Source organism: Canis lupus, chromosome 14 (assembly GCF_011100685.1).
Source record: "Canis lupus familiaris isolate Mischka breed German Shepherd chromosome 14, alternate assembly UU_Cfam_GSD_1.0, whole genome shotgun sequence".
NCBI classification, from domain to species: Eukaryota; Metazoa; Chordata; class Mammalia; order Carnivora; family Canidae; genus Canis; species Canis lupus.
The window spans coordinates 23,931,277-23,951,272 of NC_049235.1; the positions used below are offsets into that span (position 1 = coordinate 23,931,277).

Sequence of the window (19,996 nt, forward strand, 5' to 3'; positions counted from 1 at the left end):
CTAGGATATGTGAATATGTAATATTGATTGATCGATTTTTTAAAAAGATTTTCTTTATTCATGAAAGACACTGAGAGAGAGGCAGAGACACAGGCAGAGGAGAAGCAGGCTCCTGGCGGGGAGTCTGATGTGAAAAACTAGAACCCAGAACGCTGGGATCATGCCCTGAGTCGAAGGTGGACGCTCAGCAACTGAGCCACTCGGACATCCCTGTGATATTGATTTAATAGGTTTTTCTTTCATACCTCTACTCAGGAGTTATTTGTGATGGATAACTTAAGCAAGTAAATAGACAGCTAGGCAAAGCCTTCTAGTGGATGGTGGGAAGACGGGAGAAGAAAACCTTTTCCATACCTCTGTTTAAATGCTTGACCTGTTTTTAAAGTAGACATCTTGTAGACATGTCTTGCTTTTTCTAAATTTCTTGGGATTGTAGAAGTAGGTGCCTGGTAAAGCCTTAAAAAGAGTCAGGGTGTGTAGGATGAGGTGGCTGTGGGGATTAATATTAGAACCACTGGACAATTCTTTGTTTTGCAAATGTACTGGCAGAAGTTAACTGGATCCTCCTTGGTAGGAAGGATCAATGTGGATCACTCCTGCTGATAGCTCAAGAGAGGAGTGTGCTTCCTACTTTGCTTTTTTGGGGAAAACAAAATCTCATGGGGAATTTTTCCCTAGAAATCTAATTCGTGCAGGTCTCTGGCAAGAACAGAGTTTAAAATTAGTTTTTAAAAATTTATTTTTAATTATGGTAAAAGATGCATAACACAGAATTTACAATCTTAGTCATTTTTAAGTGTACAGTTCAGTATATTCACATTTTTGTGCAACCAATTTCCAGAACTCTTTTCATCTTGTAAAACTGAAATGCTGTATCCATGAAATGGCAACTCCCCATTTCCTTTTCCCTCTAGCCCCTAGCAATCAACCATTCTACTTTTTGCCTCTGAATTTGACTAATATAGGTACCTCATGTAAGTGGAATCATACAACATTTGTTCTTTTGTTTTTTGTTTTTTTTTTTTTAAAGATTTTATTTATTTATTCATGATAGTCACAGAGAGAGAGAGAGAGGCAGAGACACAGGCAGAGGGAGAAGCAGGCTCCATGCACCGGGAGCCCGATGTGGGATTCGATCCCGGGTCTCCAGGATCGCGCCCTGGGCCAAAGGCAGGCGCCAAACCGCTGCGCCACCCAGGGATCCCACATTTGTTCTTTTGTGACTGGCTTATTTCTTTTAGCAGTATGTCCTTAAGTTTTATCTGTGTTGTAGTGTATGTTAGAATTTCTTTTTTTTAATTAAAAAAGATTTTTTAATGTGGTCATATTTATTGACCTTTTTATTGTTTGTTGATTTTGAGTTAAAGAGAACTTTAGCCTACAGCTAGTTAATAGAGGAATTCCTCCATGTTTTCTTGTACACATTTGGTTTTATTTTTTATGTTTAGAACCCTAATCTATTTGGAATTTATGTCTTGTGTATGGTGTAAAGTATTAGTTTATGTTTTCAAATGGATAACCAGACATCCTAGCATCATTTATTTAATATCCCATGTTTGCTTCAGTGATTTGAGATGATGGTCTTATCATATACTAAATATTCTTACATTTATTTCTATTCCACTGGTCTGTATGCACGAGAAACACTATGTTAATTAGAAAGATTGTTTAGCTTTATTTAATATTTGTTGGAGCCAGTCTCCTCTCATAACTTTTTTCCAGCTTTATTGAGATATAATTGATATACAATATTGTGTAAGTTTAAAGTATGCAAGTGATGATTTGATACTCATCTATATTGGGAAATATTTTCCACAGTAAGGCTAGTTAACATATTTCTCACCTTGCATAATTACCATTTTGTTGCAATTTTTGTTATGATAAGAACATTAAAGCTCTGCTCTCATAATGATTTTCAAGTATACAGCACTGCATTGTTAGCTAGAGTCACCATGCTGTATATAGAGTTATCATGCTGTGCATTAGATCCTCAGAACTTATTCATCTTATAACTGGAAATTTATACCCTTTGACCAGCATCTCTGTATTTTCTCCACTGCTCAGTCCCTGGCAACCATCATTTTACTCATTGTTTCTATGAGTTCAACCTTTTTATATTCCTCATGTCAGTGAGATCATACAGTATTCGTTCTTCTCTGTCTGACTTATTTCACTTAGCATAGTGCCCTCAGAGTCTATCTATGTTGCCACCAATGGCAGGATTTTCTTTTTCTTTTTTTTATGGCTGGATAATACTTAGGTTGTTCCCATGTCCTGGTTGCTGTAAATAATGCTTCAGTGAACATGAGAGTTCAAGTATCTCTCTGTGATACTGATTTCATCTCCTTCGGACATACACCCAAGACTGGGAATGCTGGATCATTTGATAATGTTATTTTTCATTTTTTGAGGAACCTTCATACCATTTTCTGTAGAGACTGTACTAATTTACATTCCCACCAACATTGCATCAGAATTCCCTCTTTTCCATAAACTTGCCAGCATCAGTTTCTTTTTAATAATAATCATCGTAACAGGTGTGAGGCAATATATTTCACTGTGATTTTGATTTGCATTTCCCTGATGATTACTGATTTTGAGCACCTTTTCATATACTTGTTGGCCTTTTGTATGTTTTCTTTAGGAAAATGTCTATGTAAGTCCCCTGCCTATTTTTTAGTCAGACTCTTTTTCTCTTTCTTTCTTTCTTTCTTTCTTTCTTTCTTTCTTTCTTTCTTTCTTTCTTTCTTTCTTCTTTCTTTCTTTCTTTCTTTCTTTCTTTCTTTCTTTCTTTCTTCTTTTTCTTTCTTTCTTTTTCTTTCTTTCTTCTTTCTTTCTTTCCTTCTTTCTTTCTTTTTTCCTATTGAGGTGTAGGAGTTCCTTACACATTTTAAATATTAACTTCTTATCAGATATATGGCTTGCAAACTTTTTTGTCCCATTCCATAAGTTGACTTTCCATTTTGTTGGTTTCTTTTTTTGTGTATGTGCAGCTTTGTAATTGAATGTAGTTCTGCATGTGGATTTTTGCCTTTGTTGCTTGTGCTTTTGGGGTCATATCCCAAGATACCCCAAAACCAAAAAGCAAAAAACAGAACAAAACATTGCCAAGATCAATGATGAGGAGCAAGGAAAGAGTTAAGAATTAATATAATATGTCAGGAATTTCATTCCAGCCTGGAAACTAAAATGGACTAAAAAAGATAGAAATCATCAGGTTTATTTTTGAAGATACTTTTTTCCCCCTATAGAATTAGGAGTAGAGAAAGAAGAGGAGAGAGGAGAAGAAAGAGGAGGAAAGAAAAATATTTAGTATTTGCAATTACTCTGTATTTAGAAGCTATCATCATAAAAATATTGCCTTTTCCAATGAGCTGAACAGTTGACATGAGCTTCTGCCTTCTTAGTCCCTCAACATCTAAAAGTAATTCTAAATATTTTAATAAGCAGAAAAGAGACCAAAGGGAAAAGATTCCAAACAAACAAACAAACGAAAAAACAAGAAAACAAATACCATGTGTAATCACCAAAAAATTTTATGGAGGCTCTTTGATTTCCAAGATGGCTGTATATCGAAATGGCGTTTTGCAATCAGGTTGTTTTTCTAAATATAGTAAATGGGCAAATATACTCTTAAGCAAAACATTTGCTTTAAGAAAATTCAATGTTTTATTTATTAAACTTCCTCAGCTGAGGAATTTCTGAATTGTACATTATAATAGCTCTGCATATTATTGTGATATTGGTACTAATAAATTCCAAGACATGAATGACTTTTCTAACATGTGCTTTTTATGTAATGTTGAAAGAAAAAGTTGGAGGACTGCCTTTGGGATTCGGCAGATTGCCAGTGAACAATAACGTATAGCTGAAATAATACATTATTTTCAATGTCTTAGGAATTTAGAGTTTAAAGAAAATGGCCAGTTCTAACTACCACAGGTAAGGGACCAAGCATTTGTCCCCTGCATTATATGCTAGGTTTCCCCTTCTTACATGATCTGTCTTTTCCATACCTGGCTTCTAATGACTGGGGGAGTGATAGAATTAGGACAAGAAGGATGTAGATTTTCTGATGATATTTTTTGGCCTCTAGCTCCTCTTCTTTTTTTTTTCTTTAAGTGATATAGGCTCCACATCTAACATGGGGCTTGAACTCATGGCCCTGAGATTCAGAGTCACATGCTTTACCGACTGAGCCAGCCCAGTACTCCATCATTAGCTCTTCTTTTGGACCCCTATTATGTCTCTCCTCCCTCTATCTAGGATATACTCAAAATTAAGAATGAGTACAAAAGTGTTCTTTAAAAAGGGAAACATGGTTCTAGAGACACACTGTTGGTTAATGGTGAAGAGAGAAAGAATGAGTTAATTTTTTTAGTATTCAGTGTTAACTGGAGTCCCAACATTACAGCCAGGGTTTACATCCCTGTGGAGCAATGTAACACTTTTTGTAAATCATGAATTTCTCTATTCTTGTTATGGTACATAGTATTTCAGACAGGAAATAGAAATATGAAAAAATTGCGTGGAAGTCTTTGTTTTCTTTGACAAATGCAAAAGATAAGGACAATTTTAAAAAAATAGAATCTAGAAATCTAAATTACGCCACTGATACTATCATTTGAGTTGCTATGCACTGTGGAGTAAATCATGGGCCAGAATATGGTGGGTGTTTGTGCCACAAATTATCAGCAGTAACCTTATAACACCATGTCATGCTATTACTTTCCATAAGATATCAAATGAATTAATGAATTCTTCAATAAACTATATAGTCCTCCTTTCACTTAAATTTCACAAAAGCAGACTAAAACTGTGTTTGCAATCTGTAGTATTGGGCTGAAAAGAGAATGAATTGGCTTAAAGATCAACTTGTGGCCACTTTAAAAGACTAATCCTGAAACTTTAATCAGTTGGTATAATATTCCATGCATGAAGAAAATTGATGTACTGTACATTGTGTCTTGGTGAGTATTCTCTGGTCCTACTTTCCTTTGCGGTACCATTGAAAAAAGAAATGAGTGGATCTTTTAATGGAAATCAGGGCTGTTTCAGCTTTAGTGGAAGGGTGAAAGGTAAAGCTTTATTTCCAAGCGAGGCATTTAGGCTCACAATGAGAACAGAATTCCTTCTTTCTTTTTTTTTTTTTTTTTGACTAATTGAATTTATTTATTTATTTATTTATTTATTTATTTATTTATTTATTTATTTTTTTATTGGTGTTCAATTTACTAACATACAGAATAACACCCAGTGCCCGTCACCCATTCACGAATTCCTTCTTTCTATACACCATCTGTATACACAGGCTGTGGCTTGGGTTGCCATTTACTGTCTGGAGAGAATGGCACTTCCCAGAAAGGATCAGAATTTGAGTCTCGAATTTTAACATTCGTAAGCCGTCCGTAAGCAAAGGTTGGGAGGAAATTGCCTGATGCTTATCGGTGTCCACTTTTTTGCCACTTCTTCCAAAAGTGTTTGGGCCAATATTTGATATCAGATGCTGTTGGAAGCCACTAACCCATAAAATATTAAGTGGCTTATTACAATGCACATTGATGTACTTGTCATTTGTTCAAACCAAATATGAGATGCAGGGTTTTTTTCCTCCCCCAAAGGTTATTATTATTTTTTTTTTGTCAGTCATTTATTTGTTGACCCTTACAGAAAAGTATAATTCTTTGGAATGGTATGCACCATTCTTGGGAAGTCATAAGGCAGTTTTCTAACAAACTGTAGAAATGATCCCTGAAAGTTTAGTCTTATAAGGCAGGTTTTTAGATGTAACTTCTGCTCTGAAATGGGAGGGTAGGGAAGCTAGGTATTGGTAAGTTATTTTACTTTATTTTATTAAAAATTTTTTAAAAAAGATTTTTAAAATTTATTTATTCATGAAAGACACACACACACACAGAGGCAGAGACACAGGCAGAGGGAGAAGCAGGCTCCATGCAGGGAACCTGACATGGGACTCGATCCCTGGACTCCAGGATCACGCCTGGGCCAAAGGCAGGCGCTAAACTGCTGAGCCACCCAGGGATTCCTTGTAAGTTATTTTATAAGTGATGAAGCTGAGCACAGGATAGTTAATCAATGTCTTACCTGAGTATCACATGTTGGAATTAGAACTCAAGTCTACTGACTTCCATCTTGCCAGGAAGAGAAATTTAGAGCTACAGGATTATATACTATGCTAGTTCTGTCTAGATAAAGGTAAAAGCTTAACGTATTGACTTAGGAGGATCTTACCTAAAAGCACAGTGTTTATAAGAGAGATAAAGAATTCTGAAAAAAAAAAAAAAGAATTCTGGTTTATTCTGGTAGGAGCTGATTATAATTCATTGATTCCTGGCTTGGGAATAATAAATAAGGAATAATTATGATTGTTTATCATTATTTCTTGATTCCAAGGTTGCTGTGGTTTGAACACTTTCATGAAATAATCTGCCCATCTCTTTAGAATTCACAGAGGCTGTGGGACCTTGAGTCTGGTCCAAGAGGCTGTGTGTGCTCAGCATGTGACAAAAATGATGAATGGAGATGCAGGTTCAAGGAAACAGAGGTCTTATTGGAATGACATCTGCTTCTCTTCTAGGCCAGACATGTCATACCAGGGATCAGTGAATCATGGTGGAAGAGGAATTCGACAGCTTAAAAACATAACTTTTTTTCTGGTCTATTTGATTTTGAGCAGAAAAACAAACATAAACAAAAGTAATTGATTTTTCTATTTCCTATACTTTTTACATCCAAATTCATAAAGCCACATTAAATTAACTGCAAAAGTAAACAATTTTTTTTGGCTTTATAAGACTTTTGATTTAAGCCATGATTGCCCTTTTAAATTTATTCACTTATTAAGGTCCAACTTTGTGAAAGCAACATTTTACTTTTGCTTCTTATTTTCAAATTATTTCTTTGTCAATGATTTCTAATTCTCCATTCACACTGCTGGCCCCACTACTGTCTAAATAGACTCTCTAAGTTTCAAATTATATTAAATTTTCAAAATGTTAGCAGATTATCCTAGGTAGACTTCCAAATACTACCTCACATCTAGAAGAATCTTTTATTTCAATAAAGATCAACTGAATATTTATGCTCAATGGATGGGCATTTAAAAACACTTTATATGGGACTTTGTGGGAGGGGCGTCTGGGTGGCCCAGTCAGTCATGTGACCTAGTCATCTAGTTTGTGATTTCTAGGTTGTGATCTTGGTGGGGGAGTGGGGTGTGGGATCCAGCTGCGTATTGGGCTCCCACCTATTGTGGTGTCTGTTCCTCTTCTTCCCTCTCTGACCACACCCCCTCCACTCATAAGTAGGCACAAACACATTCTCTCTCTAAATTTTTTTTTTTAATGTTTATTTATTTATGATAGTCACAGAGAGAGAGAGAGAGAGAGAGAGAGGCAGAGACATAGGCAGAGGGAGAAGCAGGCTCCATGCACCGGGAGCCCGATGTGGGATTCGATCCCGGGTCTCCAGGATTGCGCCCTGGGCCAAAGGCAGGCGCCAAACCGCTGCGCCACCCAGGGATCCCCACATTCTCTCTCTAAATAAATAAATAAAATCTTAATTTTTTTTTTATAAGAGCTGTGGGTTCTTTACATCTTAAAAATGGATTTTAAGAGGTATTTTCAAACTCTTCAGTTGTGGAAGAGGCATTATATCTTGACTTTTCCACTTAATTTCTTGTGGCATTAAAGAAATGCTCTTGTTGTGCAACCATTTTACAGTGGTTGGGAACTAATGCAAATGAAACAGATCTCTGCTTCTCTGGTCTAAGTAGTTTCATTTTCTCAGGCAATTTCAGAGCTTCTTTCTTTCTTAGAAAGAAAGAACCTACAGATGCAGTCTGTGAATGGTATATGCTGGATCAGAATTGGTATATGAGTGGAGAAAAAACATTTGTCAAGCTGTACAGCTAAGAATCATGGTATTTGTAACATCCCTGGCCTGGAGGCCCACATTCTTAACATAGCTGAGAAACCTAGGGTCTGGTCACACATCATTTTTCACTGGTAGGATGCTTTCATTGCCCTAATTTTCATGAACTTAAAAAAAAGTTGAAAGGATCCTCAAAAGGCAGGGAAGCCAATTTCATAGGTCCATTAGGTCTCATAGCTACTGGCACTCTCCCCTATTGTTCATAGATTTCCTCAGCATTCTCTTTGGACTGAGCTCTTTCTTAGTGAGGATCCAAATAGAGTACTCACATATCTATCCTTGCTTCTCAGCCCTCTGGCAAAGACTAGGTACAGGCTGTTCTCCCCTTACCATGTGTGTTACTTTGAAGACTAAGGTAGGCATATCTGTCATCTTTGTTGCCATTCATCAGAATAATTAAAAAAAATAAAACATTTAGAAATGATTCAGACCAGTTCTAGTTTGCTTACTTGCTTAAGGTCAGACAGCCAGTCAAATGCCCGAGCAGAGTTCCTGGAACAGTTCTTTATGATGTCGTAGTAAATGTCTTCATTAAGTCTTTAAGACTTGTTTTAGGTAAGTTGATATATTTTTCAAATTATGAAAATGAGTACTGGGTTGCAAAAATTATACAATGGTCCTAGTGAATTGATGTCTAAAGAGACTGCATGTAGTCTCTTCTTTTTTTTCATAGTTTGTAGAACTATGCTGATGTGACATGAAGAACAAAGGTGTTCCAAGGAGACATGGGGGGGTCTTTTATTTTTAGGTTTATAAGCAGTGGAGAGAGAACCAGATGAGTAATCCAAGATGTATTCTAATTCTGATTCTCTTAGTTGGTCAAGACTTAGAACTGAAATACACCCGGAGTTAATTTACACTAGCCTTTCATCTTACTGATAAGGAAAATAAGCAGAATGATGATGTGGCTGATCCTATACATAGTTATAGGAGGAACAAGGAATAGGATCTTGGTCTCCTGACTTCAACTCCTTTAGTATTTCTCCTACAGTAAACTGTTGTCAGAGTCATTCAGCCTCTCTAAGTCTCCATTTTTTCATCTGTGAAGTGTTGATTGTGGTATTTGTTCAACATTTAATAATAGGTTGTTGCAAAGAGTAACCTGTGATAAACAAGACGGTGAGATAGAAGATATATTAATAATTTAATGAAGGAGGAATTTAGTGGAATAGGAATTATGATTGAGGCATTGCAAATTTAGGAGTTTGAAATAATCTTGATGGAAAGGAGCACTTTACATAATTATTTGAAAAGATGCTTTCTGACATGGAATTTTGGGGTGAGGTTAAGAGAGAACAAATGAGCCATGCTTTTATTTAGCTAAATTTATAAATTATTGTCTTGGGGGTAATCTTATCCATAAACTTATAATTACATAAAATAGCCCCTATTGCATATAATAGCTTTTTGATGCTGATCTATTAATGATATTTCTTTGATTTTTTTTCCCAAGCAGGAAAAAATTAATTTAATGAACATCTTGGGTTGTCTTTGCGGTCTAATAACTTAATGCTTATCTAAGAATTTTAGTATTTTGCAGGCAAAATATTTAATGAGGACATAAAATTATTCATTTTTTACCTGAATTCTAGATGAAATGATATGAAAGAAGGATGATTAATTTCATCATGTGGAGACTTTACTGGCTTTTACAAATTAAAGCCAAATACCCTTCATGAAAATTCTTGGAGATGTGACAAACTGATTTATATTCCATTAATTTAACTCTATTTAGGCAGAATCGTGGACTTTTGTACTAAAACACAAAATTAATTAAATTGCCCAGTAGTATAATTACAGTTTCATCAACAGAGAAAACAACTTTGAGTGCCAGAGTTTTGAAATGTTAAACTGCATTTTCAGTTTAATTTGGGTGCCCTGCCATCTTCTTCCCTCTAGAAATGTTAATGCAAATGCATGCACTATTTTCCCCGCTTATGACTTCAGCTTTGATTCCAGTGTGTTAGACCTGTCCACGGTGGGTCCTCAAGGCTTGAAGAAACTATGAGGTTGGGGAGACGAAAGCATCGAAATGGAGTGGAAAAGGTAAGGGAAATTTAAGGGGGAAAAAAGTAAGGATGTATAGTAGATATAAATCCCATTATGAAGTCTTTGTTTTTGTGAAGAGAATGACAGAAGGCAATCTAGAGCTAGATAGGCAATAAATATTTGTTGCATAAATGAATTCATGAATGAATGATATAGGGCAGGAGACCCCTTGAAAATGAAAGCAGCTATGAGTTATATAAAATATGGATGCTTAGGCAGACTGAGCTATGCCATGATGACCACAAAGTTTAATAAAATAAGTGGCTTTCCTTAGGATTATGGTTGAGTTCGTGACATTTCTTGTTTTCATATTGGGTTCTCTGTTAGTTTTGTTCATATAAGTGAATAAAAAGCTTCCTTGCAAGTGAAAAGAACTTACTATTTTATTTACAACTATAAGAAAGGTATATCATTTTTTAAACCAGGATAAGCTTTTGAGGTTGAACTTTTGTTAATTTTATCTGAAATTTATTATTTATCAATTTTATATTTCTGCTCTTTTTCGTTTGTCCTTCCGAATGGCCCCAGATCCCCCAAAGGAAGATGAAAGTAAAGAGGGGCTCTCTTTATATCTTTTCTTGTCCTTCTAGTTGTTGTTTTATACTAGATTTCATTAAGAATCAATTTTTAGAAAACTAAGTGGCTGTGTACATACACATTTAGGTGTTTGAACATTGATAGTAACATTGATTTCTCTTTGCATAATACTTTGCTTCAGAAGCAAACCTGAAGCAGATCTATTTCATTAGTAGTAGAATGGGATCAATGGGAAGGTTATCCGGTGGGAAGGCTGACTTTCAAACCTTGCATTGCTTTGGATATGCCAGGTGCTGATCTTTCCAGATGAGTCGTAGCTTGGGGAAGGTAAGTCCACAAGGTTTTGAATAGTTTTTGCTTCTAACACTCAAGTTTTTTGTCCCCTGGCATAATGAAAAGTGAAAGGTAAAACAGCATGAGCCTTGGGCCAGCCATGCTTGAGTTTGATTTTCAACACTCTTAATTATTGGCTGTCTGTCTTTGGCAGAATTATGTAACAACAGCCAGACCTCTGTTGCCACATCTGTAAACAGGGAGATCATACTAATCATCTCCCAGGACTTTGTGAAGAATAAATGTAATAATGTCTGTGAAAGTCTCTGGCATGCAATAGGGCTTCATTACATTTCTTCATCTCTGTTTCCTTTCCTTTTGGCTCTTTGTATCCAAAACTTTGCAATATTAGGTATTGCCAAATTCTTAGAAGTGAAATTGTTGGGATGCCTGGGTGGCTCAGTGGATGAATGTCTGCCTTTGGCTCAAGGCCTGATCCTGGGATCCTGGATGGCATCCCGTGTCAGGCTCCCCATGGGAAGCCTGCTTCTCTCTCTACCTGTCTATGCCGCTCTCTCTCTCTCTCTCATGAATAAATAAATAAGTGAAAAAAAAAAAAGAAGTGGAATTGTTAGGCTGAAAGACATGCAAAATTAAAATTATGCTAGATATTATCAAATTGCCCACCTGAAGTTTTGTCCCAAATTATATCTCCATCAACACAGCACACGTGAGCTATTTCTCACATCCCCACTGAGTTTTTGATCACCAGTGCTTTCATAGAAGAAATATAATAACATTTTTATCATTTGTACTTATTTAATTTTAAATGAATTTGAGTACCTTTCATGTGCTTAAAGCCATTTGTATTTCTTTTTCTGGGAACTGTTCATGTCAGGTTAGTCCCTTAAGCTATTGAAACTTCATTTCCCTCATTTGTAAACTGAGGGTTCTGAGGACAGAGAATGCAAGGGGGTTTTGCATAGCACCCGACAGAAAATAGGCAATTAATAAATGTTAACTGTTATTGTTGTTTTATTATTTCTGCTACTGTGTATCAGCACCTTTTTTTCTGTCATTTGGATCTTTCTTTAGGATTCCAGATTTACATTTCTGTCTCTCACTTTGCTTTACCCCCTCTCTATGTCTTTATATTCATTGATAGAGCCTTTCCTACAGTCCTTAACTGTGAACTCTTGCCTCTCCAATCCATCCTCCTCACTGTTTTGGAAATTTTTCTTTCCAAAAACCAAGGGAGTTGTTCTGCGTCTTCTTCAAATTATTTGATAGCTGCCTGATGCCCACACGCTAAAGTCCAGACTCCTAAGCCAGGCCTTCAAAGCACTTTGCAATTTCAGTCTTCCAGACTTTTAGCCCACTCTCCTAATCTTTTCCATGACCCCAGAGGCTTCCTGATATTTAACCATACAAATCCCCCTTTTCCCTATTCCCTGAATGTTCTCAAGCTGTTCCCTCCACACCTATCACTTGCTCATTGAAGCCTCACCCATATCTTAGACGCTATTCAGATTCCAGTCAGTTAATGGCATTCTTTCATGTTTGGGGCCAGAGCTCATCTTTTTATATGAAAACAGCACTTTGTACCTATGAGGCCTTTTGAAATCACATGACTTGTTTTAATGAGTCAAGCTGATCTGGAATTGAATCCCTGTTCCTTTAAGGTGACTTGGAAAGTTACTGAGATTCAGTTTCTTCATTTATTAAGGTACAGGATTACAAAAATGAAATGATGATTGTCAAAAAACTTAGTAGAGTGAGAGGCACGTAGTAGATCTGTAGTGCATGCAGTTTGCTTTGCTTATCCTTGAAAACTACCCTTGACAGCTCACCTGGAAGTTTACTGACAATTCATACAGCTAGTGTATTGCTCACTGGGTTGGCACCATTTATGACCTAGGATCCATATGCACATGCTCTGAAGGGCCTTAAAGTTAGCCTAAGTAGTGTAGAGTTTGGATTTTTGATGTTTTTTGAGGAAGGGAGGGGTATAACCAGAGTGTACTTTGGAAAATTGATTTGGCAGTGTGATATAGACCATATGGAAGAGAAGGTGACATGGAAACCAGTTAAGAGGGAGGTAGGTATAGATACTAGAACTGGGGAGTCTGGGACAGGGGAAGAAGCTCTAATTAGGAATAGCGGCACTTATTATAGAAAGGACAAAAGGAAAAGATATAGCACAGGGGGTCTTCCCAAAGTCTAAAAACAAAAAAAAAAAACCCTTTTCAATTGCATGAGGAAGTCTTGGTTTGATGGAAAAGCATGAGTGAAATCCAATTAAAATATCCAGAAGATTAAAATGACATCCTTACAGAAACACTTGGTTTATCTTTAGAATTTCTGCCAGAGCCCCCTTTCAGTGTGATCTTCATAAAGAATGTAGAATACTGGCGTTTCCTACTTGCTCTTCTCTGCTCAGGTGACATTGGGAATTGTGCCTCCTGGAGTATTAAGTACTATGAAAGGTCTTTCACCCCTGAAAGGCTTCCTTTTAGGTCATGGTCTAGCTCAGCCTGGGTCGAGCTGGGAAGGCTTGTATGTAGGATGCCTGCAGTGCCCCTGACAAGTAGATAGATGAGCTCTCATTTCCCGTATTGTGCTATTAGATTCCAGAGCCAGTGTAGCGCAGGATACCGGGAAAGTATTGCAAAGCAGGGGGCATTGTCACAGTCCCTTTCCAGCTGTTGGCTGTTAGCAGCAACATCCATTCTGCTGCTGACACCCCGCTCTCCCCAGCGGCACTTATGCTTAGGAATTATTTAAACCACTTAAAGACAGTAGAATATTTAAAAGTCAAAATGCCTGCTTTCTAATTATTCCCTAGACCTCACTTAGCAATAGCTGGCTTCATGTCACACATTGTGACTCTCCTGGGGACTTCAGCAGCCCCCTGAGCAGAAGTGATGGCATTGACATGCTATTAACAAAACTAGAGACTGCTCTGCCCCAAGCCTTGCAGAGGAAGGCGAGAGGCCCTTCCCCCTTCCCAATTCAATCCAGTCTGTAATCCTGTGGACAGGGCAACTTCAATGGGCTGTTCTTAGGTATTTAAAGGGAATCTTGAGGCTATTCCTTGGTTTGCTTTAATTCACTCAGGTCATTTCTCATGAAATGATCTGTGAAAAATGGGAAGTAGTGAAAAGGGGATTTGGTACTGTTGGCCTCTCTTGACCTTCCCTGACTTTCGTTAACATATTCAAAAGTGGTGACAAAATACAAAAGAATTAATGAGTTATAGGAAATCAGGACTAGGACCATCATATTGTCAGGAAGTTTGTTGAATGGGCTTTTGAATTTGCTTTGTTAATCTTGAAAATGGCATTAAGCAGCTAATGGGGTTGATATATTAAATACAACCCTAGTCTGTACACAAAATGGACACTAGCTAATCAGTGATTTGGTACATCAATTGATATGGGAAAGATGAGCTCTTTTTATTAGGTCAGCGGAACCAGTGATGTATGGAGGTACTAAAATGAAGGAACAGATTAGGCTGCTCTTTGCAATTTTAATTATGAATTTTTATGAACAGAAAAATAAAATGTAGACATCTTTGACTGGGAGAATAAAGGTGTCTGCAACGTTTGCTGGAGTTCTGATCTATTCATGTTCCATTTTTCTTTAGTCTTACATCTAGATAAAGATTTGAAGGGACATTATAAATTTACATATTCTTAGTTTTTAATATATTTTTAAGGAAGATGAGGTGTGAAAAATCCTTTTATCTGATTTCCTCTGATATTACTCATATTACCCATTTAAAAAAAAAGACAAGAAAAATAATTTTAGATCCAGAAAAAATTTAGGAGATGCTGAGTTCTAGTCTTTTGTTCCCTAGTCCTGAAAAGTCACTTTTCTTTCCATTTGTTTCTCCTGGTAATGTGCATGGGAGGTGGCGAAAGGTAGTGGTGAAATGAGCCCAGCACCCGGAATCATTAGGGCTTATGCAAATAATAGGCTTTGCCACTTGCTAATTCTGTAACCTGGGACCCTTTCCTTAATTTTTCTGGATGATAGTAGTTTCTATATCTATAAAATGGAGTCAGTAACACCCCTAGGGCTATTTTGAGGGTGGATAGTAGAAATGAGAGAAATATAAAATATTTAGCACACTGCCTGATATTTATTGTTGAGTGAATATTTTTTATTATTTGGGTTTGAGTCCTGCAAAATCCTCCTCTTCTAGAGTACCTTTTTCCTATATGGAAGTCTGTGACTGCTCTGGGCCTTTTCTAGTATGGACAAGTTTAAATCAAATCTGGTTTGAAAGGTCAATGTATTTTATAGGACTATGAAAGGGTATTACTAGCTAAATACTGCTAAATGAGGAATCATAGAAGTATCAGGTGATAAGGCCTCTTCTAGAATCTCCTTAAGGCCATATCATGCATGTTTGCATATAGTTGGCATATGATTTACAGATGCTTCCTATCTGTTCTGAGATATGTTCAAATTAGACTTTTATTATGGCTCCCCTCAGGACACTAATTTCCTGAGTTTCCCTAATCTTCTTGTGGAGTTTCTTATGTCTTACACTCTTTATGTTGTTAATTTTCTATAAGCACGAGCCTGAGACAGTAGATATATAAACTAAATGAGGGGTACTGTAGGGGATTGGCATAAACCTTTGCCAAGGCATTTTAGCCTATGTATGAAAATGTTGTGTTTTCAGTCTAGCATCTTAATTTTAAAAAAAATTATTTATTTGAGGGGGGTGCACAGAGAGAGAGGGAGAACAGACTCCCCGCTGAGCAGAGAGCCCTATGTGGGCCTCCATCCCTGGACCCTGAGATCATGACCTGAGCTGAAGGCGGATGGTTAACCCACTGGGCCACCCAGATACCCCTGGTCTAGCATCGTTAGGTCATGTTAGAACATCTTGGAACTTCACTGGTATCAGGTTGTATTCAGGACCAGTTAGGTAATAGGGTGAACAGTAACAAGATAACCACTCTCAGTTTAGAACTTTTTGATTTAAAGTGAATAATAATGAATAGAAATTTTCTTGGAAGAAAGGAGTTACTGGATATTCTGCCTATATCTTTTTCCTAGAAATTTATTACCAAGCACTGCTGTTTATTTTGAGGCCAATTCCCAGTTTTTTGGGCATCTTGTGCTATCAGTGTTATGGATTGCACTCCATAGAGATGTCTGTAATTTGTATGCAGTTAATTAATAAAGTTTATTGAGCAATTAGTTGGGAAATAAATTGTACAAAACAAGAAAAGAGAAAATAAATTGTGATCTGTGCATACTCTGTTTAAATGAAGCAGAAAAAAATAAGTAAGGAAAGTGTTTGGACCATATTTTAATAAGCTTTCCCCCAAATTTCTAAAACAGATATATCAGATTATAGGAAAAATGATAAATATAAATCCTTCTAGAATGAAATACATAGGATCATGTATGAAATCAAACGTAGAGGTTGACTAAAGCATTAAAAATAAAGTCAGACAAATGGATTAGCAAATGGTTAAGAATAATCTTATCTTCCGCAGTTTCTTCTAAAATGGGTATGTAGATGAATTTAGAGAACTTGAAGAGGACTTCAAACCAGTTCAAAAATTTAAAGCCTATTTGCATTTTATTTTTGCAAGTCTCTTTTCTGAAAATACTGACCATTAGGTAAAAGCCATGTTTGCTACAATCTGCATTTATTTTCATGTATCTCATTTTATCTATGAGATTTAGTCTTTGAATAGAAAACGTGCTGTTTTTTTGGTTTTGAACTTGTGTTGTATAACCTAAGATCTGTCACATGTCCTACCACTCTGTTTTTCACCATTACTCCCTATGGATCAGGGAACTATGGCCTACAATGCTTCTCTACACGTAACGTTGTGCACTTGGAACCACTGTTGTGTACCACAGGAGCCTCTCCAATAACACTGGACTTAGAAAGGTCAGAGCTTTGGGTTATGCATCTGTGTTGTTTCTGTTGATCTGTTGAAGATACTTCTTCATTTATTTGGAAGTTTTCCCCTGGTAGTTACAGCATCTTGATAATTTCAGTTCTTAGCTTTGAGCTAAGTTACTGTAGTGTAAAAATTGTGTTAGTGTAAAAAATTATCTGAAATAAAATTCTGGAAAGAATTTCCATCAAGAAAGATTTCCTTCTATTTATGAAAATACATGTAAGGCAGTTAATCAAGTTTTAAAGATTGTTACATTTATCTGTGGTTTATTTGCTTTGTTTTTTAAATATTTTATTTATTTATTCATGAGATACACAGAGAGAAAGGCTGAGACAAAGGCAGGAGAAGTAGGCTCCCCATGGGGAGCTTGATACAGGACTCCATCCCAGGACCCCATGACCTGAGCCGAAGGCAGACCCTCAACCACTGAGCCCCCCAGGTGCCTCTATCTGTGGTTTTAAGGCTATTTCTCTTCCATGATATTGACATAATAATCTTGTTTTTAAATAAATGCTTATGTTGAAGTGCTTATTTTTTTAATTCATAAACTCAAAGTTTACCTAAAAGTAAATATTTAAGTCACAACTATCTTTAAGATAGAGAAAAAAGAAATATTAAAATGTAGAAAAATCATGTCATTTTCCTTACAGTTTCTTTTTTCTTCTTCTTTTATTTTTTAAAGATTTTATTTATTTATTCATGATAGACACAGAGGGAGAAAGAGGCAGAGACACAGGCAGAGGGAGAAGCAGGCTCCACGCAGGGAGCCCGATGTGGGACTCGATCCCGGGACTCCAGGATCGTGCCCTGGGCCAAAGGCAGGCGCTAAACCTCTGAGCCACCCAGGGATCCCTCCTTACAGTTTCATATCATACAAAGAAAAAGGTGAATACATTAAAAAATTTTTTAAAGTACTTGTGTGAATTTTTGAGATACTGCAATATCTGGAATTTTAAGACTTGGACTTCTTTAGATTTGCACAATGAATTTATCTAGACCTTGAAAATGACTTCTCTTATAGTGACCCATAGACTGTCCATGATAATAGTCATATGAACATAAATATAACCTTTATTTGTCAATACATTTTTATTGAGTACTTAATCAGGTGCCAGACATGATGTTGGGTTGATTTAGCTCTAGCTTGGGAACTCTTGGTTCTGTGAGAACAATCATGTAGGACTTAATGATACAGAGGAACAAATATGTCTTTGTGCTCTCATCTGTTTATTTATTTATTTTTCTGAGTCCTGTTTCCTTCATTAATAACTCTCTTTTCCCTTTCTTTTTCATGAAACTACTGGTATTTTTCAAAGTATGGTCACAGGAAAGAGTCAGAGTCAGATAATTTTACATCACACATCTTATCTTAAATAACTTACATCTTATTTTGAATAAGTTAACTATGAATAAGTAGAATAAGTTCACTATGAAAGCTCCCAGAGATTTTTAAACTTCAATCTAATTGCAGATGGAAATGTACACTATATTGAGGTTAAAATACACACCATTACTATTATTGTTAAGGGTAGATGTGTATAGCATGAACTTTAGGTTAGGTATTATGGTGAGCATTTTGTATACATTATTTCTACTCTATGTAACAATCTTGGTGACATGTCATTATTATTACTCTAAGTGTACATGAGGAAACTGAACTGTGATGTTGGGCTTGCTTAAGTCTCTGTGGCCTGTGGTTGGAAGAACTGTGATTGCATCGGAGTTCTGATGTTTCCAAAGCCCAAGCCCCTCTCATTCTACTACTTGGCCTCTGAATATATCTTTTTTTTTTTTTTTAAGATTTTGTTTATTTATTCATGAGACACACACACACACACACACACACACACAGAGGCAGAGACACAGGCAGAAGGAGAAACAGACTCCTGGCAAGGGAGCCTGATGCAAGACTTCATCCCAGGACCCCAGGATCATGCCCTGAGCCGAAGGCAGGTGCTCAACCACTGAGCTACCCAGGGGTCCCTTTGAATATATCTTATTGTTGAAAATATTAGACAATGTGAATTGTATGTCTTGTTTATATAGTAAAATTTCTTGTGTTACAGAAGTCCAACTCAGGTGAAGTCAAATTGATTGAAAGTACTTTTGGGTTGAGTTTAGTTTAAGAATCTAGAGTTGGTCATATGTCAACCTACCAGGCTTTCAGAAAAGACTCTATTTGTAATTTATGCTCACATTGCCAGAAGAATCATGTAGAGAACTACATTGAGCATTAAGATGATTAAAATGTAGATTCCAATTGTTTCATACATATGTAAGTGATATTAGTACACATCATCTAAGAATAAGAGGGATTTTAGGGAGTCGGAATTTCTGATACATGGTTAAGAGTAACAGATGATCATTCTTAACAATTCCTGGGTCTGGAAATGATTTTCCTATAAAGGGAAACATTTCACTTTATTCAAGATGTGCTGTTTTTAAAATTCTCAGAGAATGCATATTTTGTTTAAAGTTCCCTGGGTGGCGCAGCGGTTTGGCGCCTGCCTTTGGCCCAGGGCGCGATCCTGGAGACCGGGGATCGAATCCCACGTCGGGCTCCCGGGATGGAGCCTGCTTCTCCCTCTGCCTGTGTCTCTGCTTCTCTCTCTCTCTCTTTCTGTCTATCATAAAAAAATAAATAAAATCTTTAAAAAAAAATAAAGTTGAATCACTTCTGAAATTTAGACCATTTAAGGTCAACTTCGGCTTTACTGAGAAAAATGCAGAGTAGGAATAGAGATGGACCTTTGGGAGGGAAACCTGGTGTCTGGCCAGGTCAGTAGATAAGGGGCAGAATGTACTGGAAGTTAATGAGGGGTGAGGACAAAATGAACACCCAAGTTTAAGATCCTTGTTTAGGTGTTTCAGTCTTGTTTTCACATGGATTTTTATATGGCTCTTTATCAAGTTCTTTCAAATGTCCTGTAATAACCACGAACACCTTGTTGCAAGGTGCTACTTTTGTATATTTTCAAGGCCATGATTGTGAGCTCTGCTCTTTCCCACCAGCTGTGTCTCTGGTATGATGAAAAATGACTTTTTAAATAAAAAATATGGAAATGGCAGGATGGTCTGGACATGAAATTGGGTCTTACAAAATTCTGGGGTGCAGAAAGATAACTGGAGGTTAGGTCAAGGTCAGGAAAGGAAGTAACTACCTGGAACTTCTTGGGTTTCTTTTTGGACAGTTAGGCAGTGGGCAGATACAAAATGATGGTATTCGGGCTTCCAGGGGGTTTGTATCT

The 19,996-nt window shown here is 36.7% G+C and overlaps 1 protein-coding gene and 1 long non-coding RNA gene across 3 annotated transcripts in view; both read left to right on the forward strand.

The window, feature by feature from the left end:
* NXPH1 (neurexophilin 1) overlaps window positions 1-19,996 on the forward strand; it is a 433,511-nt gene that overhangs the window by 159,317 nt on the left and 254,198 nt on the right. The window lies entirely within an intron of this gene.
* The window catches only part of LOC111098771, a 70,222-nt gene continuing 58,305 nt past the window's right edge, over window positions 8,080-19,996 (forward strand). Inside the window, exons 1-4 of one of the 2 annotated variants that reach the window (XR_005369462.1) lie at window positions 8,080-8,308; window positions 9,901-9,999; window positions 16,636-16,735; window positions 17,431-17,490. This is a non-coding gene — a long non-coding RNA (uncharacterized LOC111098771). Of the gene's footprint in view, window positions 8,309-9,900; window positions 10,000-16,635; window positions 16,736-17,430; window positions 17,491-19,996 lie in introns of those variants that run through there. The other variant, XR_005369463.1, reaches the window with a different exon arrangement.